Source organism: Epinephelus fuscoguttatus, linkage group LG14 (genome assembly GCF_011397635.1).
Source record: "Epinephelus fuscoguttatus linkage group LG14, E.fuscoguttatus.final_Chr_v1".
Lineage (NCBI taxonomy): Eukaryota > Metazoa > Chordata > Actinopteri > Perciformes > Serranidae > Epinephelus > Epinephelus fuscoguttatus.
Window position 1 is genome coordinate 4218467 of NC_064765.1, and position 20562 is coordinate 4239028.

Consider the following 20562-nt stretch of genomic DNA (forward strand, 5'->3'; position numbering starts at 1 on the left):
AATGTTGATTTAGGAGAATTTTGTAAACCTTTTTACAACCAACAGAATAAAACGTGTTAATGTCATTTTAACAACAACAACTGACATCATTTCAACCACATTTCAACGTTGAGGGTCAATCGTGTGTCAGCTGGGGTGGTGAACAAACATTTATGGAACTTACACATTTTGTAATCTTCACAAATGAACACCATTTTAATGATTTTTGGAGTCTGAATGCAATCACCAGAGGTAACAAGCTAACATTAGGCTATAAACAAACTACACAACGGTCGTGTATCTTAGTGTCACCCCCACAGCGCGGCTGTTAGGCTGTGTTCGGTGTGATGACATTCTGTTGTCTCAATTAGCCACTTGTTAGCAGCTGCCTTATTTAACCCTTTAAGACCTGGAGCAACATCACTTTTCTTGTGTTGCTTTCAGACGGCTTTCGCAAGTATTTAAATAAAATTGGTGCAGTTTCTTTCAGGAAAATGGGAAAAAGGCAATGAGCAATTTGGTTAGAAATGTCCCACAAGCTGCAAAAAAGAAAAAAGAAAAAATAGATTTAGAATTTAAAAAAAACAGGAACAAAAACAGGAAAACAGGAAAAAAGAAAAAGCTCGGGATTACTTTATTTATAATTATCATTAAATTTTAAAATTATGTTACAGAATTATTGTATTTTTAGCACTCTTTCCAGTTCATTTCTTTCGTTTTTGTTTTTTTTTTTGTAACTAATTGTCTTGTTTTTAATTTTCTCCTTTTACTAATTTCTCGCTACATTTTTGGGGTAATTTCTTTGGTTGCTCCCGTGTTTTTAAAAGAAATTAAGCCGATTTGCTCAGGTTTCAAAGGGTTAAGACACATAAAAGCTTCAAAATTCATGAGTAGGGTGTTTTACTACAGACTTAACCAAAAACCCACTGTCTGTGAGACGAAGGAACCAAGAGTGCTAAAATGCTAACTCATTTCCAGGTTTCAGGACTCATTCCTGGGGCAGTGTAGGACTGTAACGGCACGGTAGCAGCACTTTTTACCTTTACATAGCACAGTTTAGATCAGTGGTTCCCAACTGGTTCAGCCTTGGGTCCAGATCTCTCCTCAGTCATTAGTTCAAGGTCCACACAGTTTAATATATTCAGCATTATACCTGCATTTGGCCATGTTGTCGAGCTAGTCTGCTGTCTCTGTCAAGTAGCTATCCGTTAGTCATTCACTCGACAGCAGGAAACAACACTTCAAAATAAAAGCTCTGCTGCAAATTCACTGTACTTAAAAATAAAGTGTGGGTTTTTTTTCTTTTGTTTTGTTTTGTTTTTTACAAACTTGACATGTTAATGAGTCAGAATGGGAACACCACCCACCAGGTGGGAACCACTGATTGAGACATCACAACTTTGCAGAAGTCCTGACGGCTCGTTTAAAGACAAACATTTTTTGTATACGGACTTCATTTCTCTGTGGAGCATTTTGATTCATTCACGGTATTTATATAGCGCCTACACCTGCTTTATAGTTTTAAAAAAGACATGAAAATCTGATTTTCTACAATACATGACCTTTAATATGAGCTCTATCCTCCTGCAGTTTTGGAAACCGCTCCAAATTTAAAAGTTTTGTAAAATAGATTTTACAGAAGTCGTAGTCTTAAGATGTTTTTGGGAGTCAACTTGCCTCCCTTCTTTCCCTACATATCAGACAGAGAACATTCAGTGCATTATTTTCCTACGAATACGTTCATGTTCACGGTCCAGAGATCCAGACTGCAGCGATCATGTGACCCTGCAGTCCAGACAGACAGACACACAGACACAGAGGTTCAGCGCCTTGCTCAACGACACTTTGACCAGACACAAAGGAAGTTTAAATAAACATGTAGCATTTCAAATCTACGTTTAACACAAAGAATGTTAGCTGACCACAGGGAAGTCTGAGCTCCTGCTGCTGCTGCTGTGTGTGTGTGCGTGCGTGTGTGTGTCCTGCGGTCAAACTGCTGCAGGAACCCCAGGCCTCATCTGGACCAATCAAATCCAGATTAGCTGTTTAAAGCAGAAAGAAAAACGAAGCGGTCGACATTCCCGATCTTAATCGTAGTTGATCGACAGCCTGCCCGACGAGGCTGAAGAAAATAATGGAGACTTTACACACACACACACACACACACACAGTCTCACTATACACTAATCCTAATTATTTTTCGGTATTTATATCCTGCTCTTTGGCCTCAAATCTGCTATTTTTCCACTCTGAGGTCACATGGCAGCAGCAGGTTTAACTGACCACTGACTCTGGTTAAACACCAGTAAAACCAGTTCAGATCACAGAGCTGTGTGTGTCTGTGGGCCGTGAGGAACATAAGAGACGTTCTCATGACCCAACACCTGTGATTCAGTGAAACTTTATTGATCTCTGTGGGGAAACAGAGCAGTTTAAAGCTGCAGAGTTCAGGCTGCAGACACTAAACACCAACTGCATGTTGCTGTGTTTCATCACATCAGATCTCACTGGATGTTTGTGCTAATTTAAACCAGAATAAAGTCATTTTTACTGAAGTCAACCAGGCTAGTTTTTACATTAACAGACGAGAAACATTACCAACTGAGATACTGAGGAAGAGGAGGGACTTTTAATATAAAATTAGACATTTCTGATGTTTTTTAGGAGCAAAGAGTCAAAAAGTTTTTGTATTTTTTGGATTATGTGGGTTTGAAGAAACTTTATAGATTTCTTTGGTTAAAAATTTGACAATTACCAACATGACTCAGCAAAGAAATGACTGGAAATAGAATTATAAAGGAATAAAACCAGTTCTAATTATAATAGTATCTTTATTATTATCAACCTGCTGCTGAACATCATGTGATATGGTCGAAAGCGTTAAATGAACCTTGCTATGCGATAGTTTTGTTGCTGAGTATCAGATTTACTGAGGGTTTTAAAGCACACACAGAGCTGATCAATTCATTAATTTTATATTAATTAATGATCAATAACTGCTAGAATTAGTGGGAACACTGGGAGCTGAAGCATCAGCTCTGTTGCTATAACTGCGCTTTAATACACCACTTATTTTTAACATTTTAATCTTTTTTTTTAAAATGTCCTGAACGTATTTAAGTACAAATTTGAGGTTCTTGTATTTTACTTGAGTCTTTAAACGTCACCTTATACCTCTACTTGACTAAATTTATCTGACAAATTTAGTTACTCTACAAATTATGATTTTTATACCCAAAACATATGAACAGTTTAAAACATTATAATGTTTTGTTACACTCTAAAATAAAATGATTCATGGTGTCAGTGGATAACAGATAAAATAAAGACGTTTTTCAGCATAAAAAATGACCTTTGTTTCATTTTAGTTTCAGTGTTTTAGTCAATTGACGACTTATTTTAAGAAGTTGGTCAAAACATTTTTGACATTTTTGAGTGGGATGGAATTAAAAATAAATAAGTTAGAAGAACTTAAATAAAATACTTTGGTCGCTAAATATTGCCACGACTTTGGGATTAATTATGTTGGATCAACTTAATTTAAATTATGTTGGATGTACTAAAATAATGTAATAATAAATTTAATTATTTAAAAAGATGCATGCAGATTGTTACCTTTATTTTTAAATGTATTTATTTATTTATTTAACCTGTGGACTCTTTTATCGAGTGTAAAAGTTAAACTACCCAACAGTTTACAGCTGAAACCATTAGTCCATTAACCAGTTAGTGTTTCAACTTCACAATTTTTTTTCTTAAAATAAAGTTATGAACTGTGATGTATTAGTAACAGTGTTGAGGTTAAACAAACAAACATTGTGGAGGTGTCACTTTGGGCTCTGAGTCATTGTGACAAACATTTCTCACTATTTTTTTTTTTATTTTTTTTTTTACAAACAATCAGTAGATTAATGGAGAAAATAATCGGCATATTAATCCATAATAAAAATAATCATTAGTCAACAGTTTAAAATCAGCTCCATCTCAACAACTACAACTGGAAAATCCTGCTTTTACATTAATGTATGAGGCACAATCATCTGATGAGATCAGATATACTAGTGTATCAGTCACAGGGGACAGTTTGAGTTTTTAATGCTGGACTTCAGCTCGTAACAGAGTATTTTTTTACAGTGTGGTGTCAGTACTTTTACGTTTAAGGATCTGAATTCTTTCTCTACCATCAGAGTACGAGATAATTAAGTGTAACACTTGTGTGAAGTTATGAGACTTTGAAATGGAAGAAATGGATTAAACTGACTTTGAGTGTAGAGACACTTGATCCTACACTTCCCAGAATGCAACTTAATCTGCAGCTTTAGACCCGCGGTGTCAAACCTGCATCACCTGCAGACCACCCAACTGTTCTGCACTTTACCAACAGCAAATTTAAACTGCATACAACTCACTGAAAACAATAAGAAGCAATCACATCGGTATCTTTCTCATTTATTATCTCATCTCAGTCACACAGATTTGTTTTTCTGACCTCTTTGCCAGAAGCTTTATCTTATCAACACTTTAGATGGACACAGTTTGTGGTCACATATCAGGTGCGTGCAGGCAGTTTGTTAAACATTAAACTTGAAACAAAGATTTAATCTTTATGCTTTTAATTTCGCAGCCAAGACAGAAAAATAAGAGCTTCATCTAAAATAAATCTGGGGGAAAATATAATTTGCACACCAGGAAAATAAATCGTAAACATGTGGAGAGATTTGTTTTACTGCTCAGGCCTGAAGGAGTGACTGCAGAGATCTGAAACTGAAAGCTGAGTCAAGGCTACACGGTGGCCCCAGACCCTCAGGGGCCCACAGAGCCCTAAGCTCACTGTGTCGCAACCGCTTTCTGGTGCACTGATTCATTACAGTTGTGTTTGTGAAAAAGGGAAGTGGAATATCAGCTGAGATGATACAGTTTGGTGTTGTTCTGTACCGACTCTGTGGCTCTCAGCTTCACACCTGCTGCATGCAAATCTTTAAAAACACAAATGTAAAGTTTATTTTTTTTGCTGCAGTTTTTAATCAAACAAACAGGAGGACATAGTGACTGTGTCAGGGACTATTTTCAGCGGCGGATTAATCCACATTTGTTGCTCTAGTGCATGTTTGTGTCAGCAGGACGGTGTGTGTGTGTGTGTGTGTGTGTGTTTATGGTGATGAAGGAACATGTCAGTGTGTCAGTGACGCAGAGAGACTCTCTGATGTGTTTTTAACATCAATGGAAGAAGATATATCAGATTGTACATGTACACACTGTAAAAAGAAACTATTTGTTTCAACTTAAAAAGGTTAGTGTCTGGGCTGCCTTGAAATTTTAAGTTGACTGAATTTGAGAAGACAAGTTGAAGTAATTTTGTAATTATTCAAACAGTCCTCTGACATTCAAACTTAAAAATTTAGGACAGCATGGACACTTACTTTTTTTTCTAAGTTAATACAAATAGTTTCTTTTTACAGTGTACTATATTCTTAAAAGAGAAGTCACTGGTTCAACTTAAAAAAATGAAGGTAACAAGTTGCCTGTATCTTTTTAGGTTGTTTCATCTCTGGCATTACTGAGTCAATCCTAGGAGTATTTTATAATCTGACAAACTCAATTTCATTAGTACAACCAACATGATTTCCCCAGACCTTTAGTTGAACCAACATTATTTATCCCAAAGTTGTGGTGACATTTAGTGGTCAAATTAATTTATTTAAGATATTCTAACTTATTTATTTTAATTCCATGCTACTCGTTCTTTATTTTAAGTATAATCCACTGACCCCACTGAATTTTTTATTTTTATTTTTTGAAATGTAGATACATTAACTGTTGGGTTTAATCTGAAAATGAAGAAAAATTTAGAATACGTTCAGACTTATTCTTTGGTTCTGTGTTGAAATCTAGTTTTAATACCTCCGCCATTTAATCTGATACTGTGTCCAACTCCTCAGATGTATTTAAATGTAATCTAAACACCACACAGTAAAAACATGGGACCATGATTTCCCAGTAAGAATGTACAAAATGCACAGAGCGTACTGGGAGGAGCAAATAATTTCCAGGAAGTTACAATATATTAACTGTAATATTTCACAATAAATTACATTATTGTCACCTCACAGGCTTTTACTGTGATATTTAACCAAATTCAGAATCTTACTTTGAAATTCATGCAGGTAAATAAACTAACTGTCCAGAAGTACTCTGGTGAATCACAGTGATATATGGAGTTAAACTGTGAGATTACAGTGATGTAATGTAACAGGCTTTAACTGTGAGGTTACAGTTAATTACAGTAATTTTACAAGAGCTGCTAAATCACAATAATATGCAGAGATCACAGTATACAGCTCTCATTTCACAATAATTTACAGCAGAAGTTACAGTAATTTACTGTGAAACTAATGCAACTAGTAGCCGCTAATTTACTGTAAATGTGCAGTCAAAAATTTTACAGTGTGGGTAAAGGGGCCCATAGTTCTTTTGTGGCCCCGGGGCCTCAGAACAGAGAAATCCAGCCATGCTGCTCATGTATTGGTGCCTCTTTGGTTTTGTTATTTAAGTTAGATATTGTCTTTAGATGTTTTTCTGTACCAGAGGTGGAAAGTATATTTACTCAATTTTGAGGTACTTTTACTTCACTGGAGTATTTGGATTTTCAGCTGCGTTACACTTCAACTCATCGCAGAGAGAAATATTGTCTTAACTTCACTATACTAAATGGATAATGTTCAGATTAATAATACAAATATTAAATGTATTGATCCCTTGGTGAAATCCACATTCTGTCTGTCAGTATATTTATAGGGTGACGTCAGGTCATTTCAGACGTCAGGTAAAATGGGACGAATAACGTTTTATATTTTAAGCATCAAACATGTTGTTGCAATGTTACCACAAATGTGTTTTACATGACACAATCATGTTTACTGATCTGTGATAACCAGGACAGGCCAAGCAAAGAATTATTAAATCACTGGTCCCAGAACTTACTGACATTTATAGTATTTGTCTCACTGAAAAAAACATTAAAGATGATGCAGTGAGTCCACTGTAGACACAACAGCCTAGAATTAACCATCAGTGTTATACACACGTTCATATAGACAACATGGCACCGAGGACACGGGCAGCAACAGAGCAGGGAAAGCATGGCCGAAGAGCTGGACGATCTTTAAATGAATCGTTAGGTTAAAATAATAATTTAATGAGTGAACTGATAAATGGATTTAACCATTTAATAAACAAACAAACATGAGCGTCCCATTTTACCTGAACATGTCACTGGAGTGAGACCAGAGTTCTTGATGTGTTTAAAGGTCCAAAGTTTCTGAATTATTTTACTTTGTGACATATTTTCTTTATAGAAATGTAGCAGAGATACAGAACAAGTTATAAAAATAACATTTAAAATAGTCTTTCGAATTTTCGGTGGTTAATTTGTCTGTGTAGTAAAAATGTGTCCCTGATTGTGTCAATAATTATAATTCAGTAATATAAAATATTTTACTCTGAAATCAGCCTTTCTGCATAATGACTATACTTTTGCTTTTGGTCATTTAAGGCTACTGGATGATACGTGTGTACTTTTACTGAAGTAACATTTTGCATGCAGGAGTTTAAGGTATTTCTACACTGTAGTGAAAGATGTGATTCTTCCACCAGTGTTTTGGAGCAGTATAAATCAGAACAGGCCGAAACTACAGAAACATTCAGAGCAGCTGTCGGTGTGACCTGATCACCTGAATGTGATCAATATCAGTCCTCTGATTACACACACACACACACACACACACACACACACACTTTTCAGACATCATAGTCTAAATGTTTAGTGACATGACTGAAAGATAAAATTTACATTTATTTGTGCATTAATTGACTTTTATTATGTAATTATTAATTTATATATGTATTTATTATATGACTTGTGACGTTGTCAGTGACGTCACATGATCCCTGCAGGTCTTTACAACATATTTGTGTCTCTGTAAACAAGCAACACTGTAGCTGGTATTATAACCGGAACAGATTTTTTTTCGTCCTGAATTTAAAGTTTATTTTGTGCAGAGGAAGTTGTTGACACTCTGCTGTGACTCATCTGCAGTCACTACTGTGCTTTTCCTGCCCCGGCTTCTGTCTCGCAGACTGCACACTGTTAGTATTTACAACCTTAAAAAGAAAAACCTGCAGGTAGAACTCAGGGCTGAAAAAGACACAGAGATATTTTTATGTGCACTTAATATTTTCCTTTAAAAACAGGGTGTAAATACAACATTCAACAGAAACCAAAGAAGTTTAGGTTTTTTCGAGGTTAATGGTGTTTCTTTTTTGATATATCGACATGATGGAAACCAATTTAAACTGTAAATAAATAAATTAATATTTATTGACACCAGCCCTCCAGTGGCTCAAGATATTGTATTATATATTTTATATTAGAGCAGGAGACTGTGGGGGCTGACACGATAAGGTCAGACTTCTGTCCGTTGATGCACAGAGAGAAAAGTAAAATATCAAACTACCAGCATCATCATCATCATCATCATCATCACCGTACAGAGCCACAGACCCCAGAGTTAAACATAAAGACTCACAGACAGACTGTGACCGGTGAGCTGTGATCTGCAGCAGCTTCATAACCCGCGTGTCTCGGGGGGAAACGGGAGCCTTCATCCGGTAACGGACGGCAGCTCGGCGGGATCAGTGTGAGGCGGTGCACTGATGAACCCACAGCGGCGGCCGAGCAGGAAACACTCCGCGGCCTCAGCGGCCTGTCACTGTGTCCCTTATTCATTCATTCATTTATTTATTTGTGTAAAACTCACTGAGCGGAGCAGAAACTCGTGCGTATATGTGCGTAAAATAAAAATTTAAAAATAAATTGTATATAAATATACATATAAAATAAATAATAAATAAAAAATAAAGACTGAATTTATTTGAAAACCACGTGCTTTATGTTGACGTCACACACCTCCTCTCCGAGCGCAGGTGTCACTGAGCAACATGTGGTCACGTGCTGCTCGAGTCATCGCAACGGACGGTTAATAAATGAAAAAAAAAAAAACACCGAGTGCGCGTCATTACGGAAAATACACACACACACACACACACACACACACCCTTACAGCCTGCGCACTAATGTGGAGAAGTTATTAATTTCTCACAATAATTTCTGATTTTTTCCTTCTTTTCTTTATTAATATAGCCTAATTAATATTATTATTATTAATATTGTTTTTCAAAATAAAAGCTCGACCCGTGAATCATTAAAAATTGCAAATAAAATCTGGATATTAAACCTAAATGTGTAAATAAAGATGTCGGGCTGGAATTATAAAAAAATATATTATTTCTGCTGTTTATTCCTAATTTCACTTTTAGATTGTGTTTTCTGATTTGACTCATTTTGTTTATTGTTTTAATGTTTAATGTTTTTATTTTGTGTTTCACCCTGATTAACAAGAAACAGAAATTCTCCTAAAATTATTAGAAAATATAGAAAAACACTCTGCGTGGTTGAAAAGGTGGAAAACAGAACATTTCAGTCTGTTTTTATGTGACAGTTCAAAACACAAACAGTGAAATAATGCCAATAAATTATTAATCACTAAATCAACCATCTTCCATTATCAAAAATCCACCCGTATGCTGTTTTATTAACTGTTGGTTGTTTCCTACAGTTTAGTGTCTGAGCTGCAGATTATTGAGGTCACGACTCCCTACATTTTTATAATTATTATTTGACCATTTTTCCTATCTTCATGTGTCTGTCGCTGCCTGATGGGTGCAAATGCTCAGAGCCTCTCCCACACTGTCAGGGACACAGTCCTCGTAGAAAATAATTAAATCCTGTATTTTATTTAATATTTTTAAACTATATTTTTGAATGGAAATCTGTTCTTGTTGCTGCAGTGTTTGGGTCAGAGACGTATGTTGGATTTATGCAGAACATTTACACTGAGAGCAGCTGAGTGTTAAAGCCTTGCTCAGGAGCTCCTCAGCTTCACCTTCACTTTTCCACACTAATGTATCTGGAGATCGAACCCACAGCTGCAGTCACAAGCTGCTTCTGTAACATTTTGGCCAGATATTTAAGTTCATCTCTTGAAGTCTCAGATGCAGATTATGCACTGTGTATATATTAGATTACGCTGCAGACAGCGACAGATGAACCTCTTAGTGTTTCCAACCACAGTGTTAAATCCAGCAGACTGCACAGTTGAGCTATTTGCCCTGAACTAGATGAACACGATCTTTTCACTGATGATAATTTAATTGAACACAACTTTATTTAATGATATGTACCAGCACAGCCCTGTGTAAACTAAAATAATAATTGATACTAGATTCTGTCAGAGGCTCGGCTGATGAAAACAAAGCCACAAAATGTAGTTTTAAAAATGCAGTTAATCAAATTTTGCAGATAACTGACACACAGTGAGCGTGCGGCCTTTTGGGGCCTCGGAGCAGCTCCCGTCTTTAAACCTTGATTGTGGAGAATTAAATATATTCTCTGAATTAAATACATTTATATTTCATAATTTATATAAAAACACATTATTTAGACAGCCTCAGATTTTTGTTTTGCCTCAGAAAACTGAATATTTGGAGGTTTAAACTGTCATCCAAAAATCATCCAACAGATGAACCGATAAGAGAAAAATAATCATTAGCTGCAGCTCATCAAGACTCTATGTCCATCTAAAGCTCTGGATTCTACAGCTGACATTAACAACTGTCATATTTTCTCTCAGCAGTAATTCTCTGCATTGTGACACTGTTCCAGGAAATAGCCTGGTCCGGCTTTCAGCTACCCACAGAGGCATGACCGGATTCACTCAGCTGACCTTTGGCCCAGAGGATTTAACCCTCCACGCCCTCCGACAGCCAATCGCTGCAGCCGCCTGAAGCCTCCACATCTGAAGCAGTGTGACCCACAGAGAGGGATTAAAGACCAGTTAACCAGTAGGTAAACCAGTAAACATTTTCTCCTCGCCATATGGATCCTTTTCATGTTAAAACCTACAATGCTTCACACATTTCTGGCCATTTTCTGCCCTCAATAACAACAACGTCACTTCCAAACTGAGGTTTTGTTTCAGTTTTTTGAGCTAAAGTAAGATTAGATTTTATTTTTACTGACTTTAAAAAAAGAAACAATGAAAAATGGTCGTTTTGGTGCAAATAACAAGTCGTTTCTCATGAAATCAACTTTTCCTGACCAGACTGTAACCAAACAACTGTCTGAGAAAGTCACGAGAAACATTTGAAACTATTTCAGTATATCAACAAGCAAATCAACAAGAACTGGACAACATCAGAAACCATTAAAGACCATCAGCTCCTGTTTAAAGAAATACTCCAGTGATTAGATATTCCACTCTCAAAACATTGATAAACTCACGACACACAAAAATAAAAAGAGCTGTTAAATCTGAGCAGCAGAGAATGAGATACCCTGACTTTAGTCCAAAAACACTACATTTCCCACAATGCAACTGGATAACGTCCTTTCATCAGAGCCTCCAGTTTGTAACACACACTGTCTCTGAAACATTAAACAGCTGAGCAGGATCAAACCACGACGAGTTCAACTGAGCTTCATGTGTAGAAATGGTGGATTGCTCCTTTAAAACCAAACTCAGCTTCAGTTGTGTGTAAATGTGCCAAAAGAGTTCAACTGGTAAACAAACAATACACAAGACAGCAAAAAAAAAACAGTCAAACATGGAGTCGGAGAACAAATCAGGAAGAAGCAGAAGCACGTCAGCAACATGAGAAAACTCAACACACGATGCGCCAAACACAAACTTTGACGTCAACATTTGTTTTTGATCAACTCTGCAAAAACCAAACCAGTCACAAGAATAAATGTTTGAATTTCACGTTTCTGAAAACCGTTTCTGTTTGTATGTTTTCATAGCAGATACACTGAAACTTGTCTTCGTCACGTTATAGCTTATAATACCAGCTTTTATGGTCCTATCCCGGCTGGAAAAACATCGACAGGTTGCTAAAAAACAACCACATTTGGTGACCAAAAAGACTGTTCTCATAAATTGCTTGTACGTTTTCCTATGAAATATAATGCACCCAAATTTATCTCATATAATCATGAGCCAGTAATTCATGTTTAACTCACATATTTCAGAAGGCTGTGATCACGTGACCGATGTGCTGGTGGGAGTAAAGAAGGAAGCAGTTCCATCCACCAGGTTAGAGCAGAAGATAGGTGACACAACCACGGACTTTCCCTGAGGACCTTCCCCTGAAGATTCATGCTCAGAGCCATGTGAATTTTGGTTGAAGTTTGGGTCATTTACACTACATTGTCACCATGTTTCTTTTCCTAAGCCTATCCTCCATAACTTTACAGAAGCATGTAACGTCAATCGTGGAGCACTAATTTGTAGGATACTGTACGAACTGCTCTGTGAGGATACATTTGGAAAACAGCTGGAAACGCAGCAATGACTCACTGAAAACAACCAGTTTTGCTGTTTGTTGGTCTGAACAGTGGTCTGCAGCTTGACAGGCGTCTCACCTGGTGACGCCATTCACCATCAACTCCACCTCCTGATGACAAAGTCAGCTCATACACTACATCACTTTAGAAACATTATGATACGTATGAAACGTACAAATTTGATGTATCTGTGGTTTGTAGAAACGTACAGTGCCAACATTTTCTTCTGGTGACTGAACTGCAAACACATTTGAACAGAACTGTTTAATTCGGGGCCAGTTTGGGGGTTTCAATTACTCAAAGTTGTCTCCAGAAAAAGTTCGAAAGCAACATGGGAACTAAACGTCTCCAGTAAAGTTTCATATCAGACCAATTTTGGGTCTTTGAAGTTTGATGTATCTAACCTATTTGTTACTTTACAATTTGTGTCTTTTGTTAATCGCTGTTACTGAACATACTAACTTCAAAAATGTATTTTCCATATAATGTATACAATTAAGTTCTTAACTAAAACTAATCATGCAATATTTCATATGATCTAATATATTTTAAAATCTGCTTTAAATATAGTTTGAAAGTGGACGTTTTATTGTGAAAATAATTCATCTTTTTTTTCAAAGATAAAGAGGAAGAAAAATTTTAAAACGTGTCCTGACGCAGGCTGTTCTTATGCACTATTCATATGATTTCCAACGAAAAAGTAATGCAGCAAAATTTGTACATATCCCATGTAATCTGGAAGTCTCCAATCACCTCAACCAGCTCGCTGAAAGGAGTAAAGAATGAAGCGGTCTGGTAAGGACGCAGGTTGGGGCGGCGGATGGGTCACAAAACACAGGACTTTTCCTCAGGAGATGCATGTTCGGAGCCGTGTGAACTTTAAGTCATTTCAAGGTGCGTTCTCATCATGTTTCTTTTCCTAAACCTAACCACAGTAACATCACGTTTATTACATAACTTTATATTAATGACGTAACGTCATTCGTGGGGCGCTAATTCGTAGAATATTATAAAAACTGTTGTACAAAGATACGTTGCCTGATGTATTTTAATATTTATGGGCTGTTATTCTTTAGACATATTTTAAAGGTCTTCCAACAGTAAACAGAACACAAAGGTGGACCGTGTCATGTGACTGACACAAACATCCCACAGATCTCATTTAGGATCCCAGAGAGTCAAGAATCACCAGAGGTCAGATACTCAGGTGACGATGAGCTCCAGTGATAAAGAACTTTATTTTGAAGTGGAGAACCCGAAAAAGTTGAATTTAGAGCCAAAGTTTGGAGCTAAAACTAAATTACTGTCTTATACTGACACATCTGAAGACTGTTAGCAACAGGTGTCTTTTCAGTTTGATGCCAAAAATCAAAGTTTTCGGAGATTTTTCTTCTTTTAAAGCCTTCAAAACTGAATTTCGAGCAGAATTCAGAAATGTTGCAGCAGTAAAGATATTAAACACAGAGACTGATGTACTGATGATTTGTTTTGTTTTTTTAAAGAGTCATCTCTGAGGTTATTTAATTTTACCAATTTGGTGCCAAACTGTGGCAATCATCAGAGTTTTCTCATATTTTTCTTTTTAAATGTGAAGAAAAATCAACTGAATCAACATTTAGAGCCTCCTAATGATCAGACAAACATTCATCCCTCAACTCCTACTTCTGAAAATTGACTTTGTTTTCTGACCAATAAAAATTAATCATTGGTCACAGTTTCCAAATCATGCCTCAAAAAATTTAAACTCTGAGTCTTAGATTCCTCTAAAAGTCTCTGCAGTTACAACACGGTGCCAAAACATGAAAATCATCAGTTTTTGTGTTTGATTTTTCTCCTAATCGTGAAGAAAAATCTTCTGAATCAACATTGAGAGACACAAAGCTACAAAATTTGGGGCGTTCATGAAATTTAACGCTAGAAAAGTTCTTTGACTTCGATTTGTGACCAAAATCTAGATTTTTTAATGTGTTTACTGTTTGAAATCTACAACACTGGTTTGATTTAGATTCTTGTTGGACATTTACTCATCAAACTAAAACCCTGGTTGAACGGATCTGAGTCTTTGTAGGCTGATATAAAAACATCGTAAAGAGACAATTCATCATGCAACGTCTTTACAATTTTTACAATTTGGTGCCAAAATTTTGGGCGTTTTGTGTCCTCTAAAAACATGAAGATAAATCTTCTGAATCAACATTTTGTCTCCAGCTCCTTCAGTCATGAATTTAAGGGAAAATTTAAGGGTTCTGTGTTTTGTTTTTGTTTTTTGTTTTTTGCAAAACTAAAATCTCAGCTTCAAAAAGTAGAAACTATCAGCAGCTGCAGCTTGAACACAGACAGCAAGAATCAAACATCAGCTACAGATCAGACAGAAAGAAAGAAAGAAAGAAAGAAAGAAAGAAAGAAAGAAAGAAAGAAAGAAAGAAAGAAAGAATATCTCTACTTCCTCCCCCCGTCCTCCCCCGTGTCCTTCTGTTGCTTCTTTTGTCTTTTGACTGCTGGTCACCCCATTTAACATGGGACAGATAGCATCAGGCTGACAGAGATTGGGTTCCCCGGCAGCTCCATTGTTGGGGGGTGAGGGGGTGAGGAGGGTGAGGGGGTGAGCTGGGGGGGTTCTTGCATTACAGTCGGACTCGTTTAACTCGCAGCCCTCTTTTAGGAAATGAACAAATTGCTGCTGAAAGTCAGTCTTTGTTGTTTCGGCGGGCTGATCTCAGAGCAGCCGACAACAAACAGGCTGCAGAGAGAAAATCACAGCGAGGCAGAACTTGGATCAGTCGATAAGAGGCCCCTGCTGCTGGAGGCCCCTGCTGCTGGAGGGCCACATCTGCTCAGCTCAAAGTGTTAGTATAGTTCTAGTATTTATGTCATTTCTTCATAAAAGAAGCTGAAAAAGTTGAATTTGAGCCAAAGTTCAGAAACTAAAACTGATTAGAGTCTGATAATCATGTATTTACGACTGTTATCGTCCATAACATGCAGGTGTTTTTAAAAATATTCAGTTTGGTGACATAAAAACTTTTCAAATTTCATGGGTTTTTCGTCCCGTGAGAGCTTTTCAAACAGGAATTTGGAGAATCACTGAACTCTACTGGTCCCAATAAAAGCCTTGATTTGGGTTTGATTTAACCAACGTGCAGGTGTTTAAAAGAAAATTCTGACATAAATTCCAAGTTTTTCAAATCTGAAAGAGTTTACTTCCTGTGAAAGCTTTTAAAACTAGAATTCAGAGCACCACCAAACGCTATCAGTCCCACCAAGAGCATTGATTTGGGTTTGTGACAACTGATATAAGTAGATGTAACTTAACATGCAGGTAGTTTTAAAACATTTTCAGCTTGGTGCCAAAAACTTTAGAAAATTTTCAATTTGGAGCACAGAAATTTAAAGTTTTCAAATTTGAAAGTGTTTCCCTTCCTGTAAGGGCTTCTGAACCTGAATTTCCACTGAGTAAGTCTGCAGTGATTTAAGTTGTCGAGACCTGAAACCAATATCTTTAAAGACAACATTCAGTTATCTTTTATATTTTCAAAATCTGTCCTGAATTTTCAAAGTTTTTCAAATTTGAAAGAGTTTTCCTTCCTGTGAGACCTTTTAAAACTCAATTTGGAACATCACTGGACACTAAATTCACAGTATCATGCCTCCATTTTGGTTTTTGATAACAGCTATAAATAGATTTAACTTACATGTAGGTATTTGTAACCAAAAAAAAAAAAAAAATTAGTTTGCTGCCCAACAAAAAAGTTTTCAGAGATTTTTTTTTCCTTTAAAAATAAATTCAGAGATTAATTTACAGTAAAACTCCACTGAAATGCAGCTTTTGACTGGTGCATATTTTTAAAGCTAAACAAAATTATCTTTTTAAAAAAATGTTCAATTTGTAGCATAAAAAATTAAAGTTTTCAAATTTGGGTTTTAAAAGCTGAAAATGTCCATCAAGTGTTCAGAGATTTTGTCTTTTAGTTTTAAAAGCCTTTAAAATTGGATCTAGAGCAAAACGTCACGACAAAACTCCACTAAATTAAATTAAATTTTCCAGTTTGGTGCCAAAAATTCAAAGATTTCAGAGTTTGAATCTGGAACAAAGCTTGACAGGACTCTACACTGAAACTGCTTTGGACTCGCTTTAGTTGTTGAAGCCTGATACAAATATTTTCAAGATGGTTATCACCACAAATTTTGAATGTTTAAAAATATACACTTTTTCAAACTGGAGCCAAATTTTAAAGTTTTCCTTTTGTCAGAGCTTCTGAAACTGGAATCAAAGCTTTCCATAACACCAAAACTCCACTGGACTGATTTGAGTTGTTGAGGCCTGAAACTGACATTTTTTAAAAGGTAACATTTTGTTATTGTTTAAGTTTTAGAATTTCGTCTCAAAAACTTTAAAGGTTTTCAGATGTAAAGGATTTTTCTTTTTGTAAAGTGTGAAATTGGATTTACAGCCTTGTGTGATACTAAAAGTCTCAAATTAAATGGCAGATGGACAGATTTTGTTTTTTCAGACAGGAATCATTATTACGACATGGTTCTTTTATTTAAAGCATTATTGGATACAAAGTCTCCACTGAGAGCCTGGTTTGGATTTTAAAGCCTCATACTGACATTTTTACAGTGGTAATAACATGAAATTATCTTTTAAAATTTTCCCATCTGGAGCCAAGTCCACAGAGTTTTAGGAGCATTTAGAGACGATAAAAAAAAAAAAAAATCACTAAAATAACTGATTGGTCTGATTTTAGTGTTAAAGATGGAATTCTGATGTCTTTTCCCCAGTTTGGAGTCAGAAATGTCAAATACTGAATATTTATTCTGCAGTTTTCATCTTGTCTGTATGAAGTTCAAAGTTAAACCTGGAAGTGTGACGAGGTCTGAGAGCTGATACGCAAATATTTTCAGGAAAACAGGCAAAAAAATTCAATTTGGTGCCAAAAAACTTAAATTTTGTTTTGTGAGCGCTTCAGAAGCAACATTTAAAAAACATTTAGGGAATAAAACTCTGCTGACATCGTGCTTTTGACTCATTTGAGGGTTTTTGTTGACATTGATGTCATTATCAGACAAGAGAATAACATTCAGGAGCATTTGTCACGTTATTTTTTATCCTCTACATTTTCCAGTTTGGAAATTAAATATTCCGTCATTTATTTTAGACATTTTTTGCCATCAGGGTGTAAAAACCTGCTGGTTTGGTCCCTGAAGGCTGATACAGAAAAGAAAATTTCAAATTCTTTTTTCCACTAAAGCATCACAGGACGCAAAACTTCTCTAAAAGCTCAAAACTGTAAACCTCACAAACATCCAGCTGCTTTTTGATTTGCTCAATTTTTGGTCAGAACATTTAAATATACAACATCTCCTGATGAATCACTGCTTCTAAGATAGTTAAAAAATCATCTTAACGTTAAAATACTCTCCACTAAACCTGATGTGGACTCAAATTGGTCATTGAAAACCCTGAACTGAGACCCTGGAGAGGACAGACGTGCTGCACATGTGGTGTTATATACAGTTGTTTCTCAGACCTTTTGACCCTGACGTCATTTTATCTGTAACATTTTTCCAAACCGGTGCCAAAAAATTCTAAATATTCAGAGTTTTCTTCCACTAAGAGTCTGTGAAACAGAATTTGGAGATTCACTGGGCACTTACAGTGTAAAGTGAAACTGATGGGACTGATTTAAGTTTGTAAAGACTTAAAACAACATTTTAAGAAAACTGTTTCTACAATCAGTCACGTGTCTTTTAAACTGTTCGACTTGGTGCTAAAATGTTAAAGTTTTTATTGTTTTCTTTTGGTCACAGCCTGTGAAGTGAATTTAGAGCTTCATGCAGTGTTAAAGCTCTCTGCTCAAATACAGTTTTAAATCAGATTTAAATTTTAAACACTGATATTTATATTTTAAAGATCACCAATGGCCCTGGACGTAACGCATGTGGTGCACATTTGCTCTTTGAAGGCTTAAATATTTTGTTTGTAAGGCAGCAGTCTCTGGCATCATGTTGTCTGTAACATTCTTACAATGTGGTGCCAAAACATATTCATTCATTCCTCACTGGACACTGAAAGTCGTCTCTGACGTCAGGGTTTAGAAGCTGCTGAATATTTTCTTTTTGATAATAAAGAAAAGACTTTGACTCAACATCAGCAGCCGCACATCAGACACCTGTCTGGACCGACGTGGCAGAAATATCCTGAACATTTTGGACCCAAACTTCGACGTAAACATGCAACAGTTTCCTCTGAACCACAGCCCGCGGTGCATCATGGGAAACCGATGTCTCTTTCAGACTCCCAAACAAAGAAGAACAAAGCGAGCAGCTCGTGAATGAATCGAGACATCAGGCTGATGATGAGACACAAGCGTCCATCAGATCACTCAGATATCAGCAGATACAACAAAGAGGAGCGATTATTGATCTGTGGAACAAACACTGAACCTGAGGACGATCTGAAAAACACAATCTGACTCTGCTCAGCAAACAAAAGCAGCGACTTCGTTTGCAGCTTCACCGAAACTAAAATTCTCCAAACTGAGAAAAGACGAAAAAACAGAATGAGAGGAGAGTCCTGGACCTGAGCAGCCGAACACAGAAACATAACACAAATATCATCATCATCATCATCATCATCATCATTATCATCTGATTATAGTTTGATGCTTTCATTGTCTGTCCCTCCCACTGCACAGTCAATTCAAATTTTCACCACATTTTGTTGAAAAACACATTTTCACCCGGAAAAGTGATGGTCTGTATCTGCAGACAGTGGATACATAAGGTTTGACCTTTGACCTCCAGCACCAGCAGCCTGTGGGTGTTTTATGTTTCTGGTGTATTGTTCTTAAAATAAAAGAAAATACAAAAAGATCTGGATGTTTGATGCCAAAGAAGAGATATGGCACATTGTTGGAGAAACAGTGAGAGATCTTTTTCAAGAGTAGAACTGTGCAGGGTTTTTTTTTTTTGCAGCAGCAGGTTTGACCTTTGACCCGCAGACAGACACCGGGCCCAGCAGACAGCAGCAGAGTCAGGCTTCACGTTGCAGCCAAAAACTGAGCCAAAACATCCAGCTCCATGTCGCCACCTTCCCCTTTAAATACTAATTATTTTAGCCAAAAAACTAAACGCAGAATTTCAGGTTTTGTCTCAGTTCAAATTGAAATAGTTTCCGTTCTTTCACCGCGGACAGAGCACGCGCACCTGCGCATGAATTATGGATTAAATTTCCACAAAACAACCAGATGAGGCTGAAATCATCCTGCAGCAGCAGCAGAGCGACAATCAACCCGGGAAACCAAAGATTTCATCAGAGAAACGCGCTGCAGCTTTAAAGCATGCAACATGTGATATTTAATGTGATCACGAGCAGGTGAGGAAGAGGAGGAGCAGGGTCTGCAGCTTCATCATCTGATTTAATAAATATGTGCCGAAAACAGCTGAAATATTTCTGAGAAGATACATTTAGACTCTGAATATCCTGATTTTATTTGGGGAGGGCGCGCAGCCTGCAGACAGAACCCGGGGCGCAGCGCTTCTCAGTTTACCGCAGAAACACAGAAATATTCTGCAACACAAGCTGCAGCCCGCGGACCAGGAGCAACCAGCTGAGACCACAAACATGATCACGATCACCTGCAAACACAGATACAGTCTCGTGCACACGGTGCAGGTATGATAAGGATGATGGACGCGCAGAAAGCAGCAGCGTTAAAATCAGATAAGTCTCCACGAGACAGGAGAAATCTGCAGATTTAAAGGTTCATTTCAGCAGTTTGAGGGTGAATTGGTATCAACAGCTCCCCCCTGAAAATACAAATACAAACCAGCAGCTTCTAAAACACACAGAAAGTCTCTTTTGAAATGTGGCGAAAACAAAAACAATGGCGTTAAAATCAGCTTTTAATTTGTTCTTCTGCGGGAAAAAATGGCAATTTTCAACTGTTCTGAATTTAGCTTAGATTTTATGCGAAAATGGAACAAAATAAATAAAAATAAACATTCAAATACAAAGCTCAGCAGCTTCTCAGTAAGACACAGGATAGACAGAGTCTCATGTGGCGAATGGGAAAAAAACATGCCGGAAACACCTTCTGAACACTTCAAAGCTTCCATGT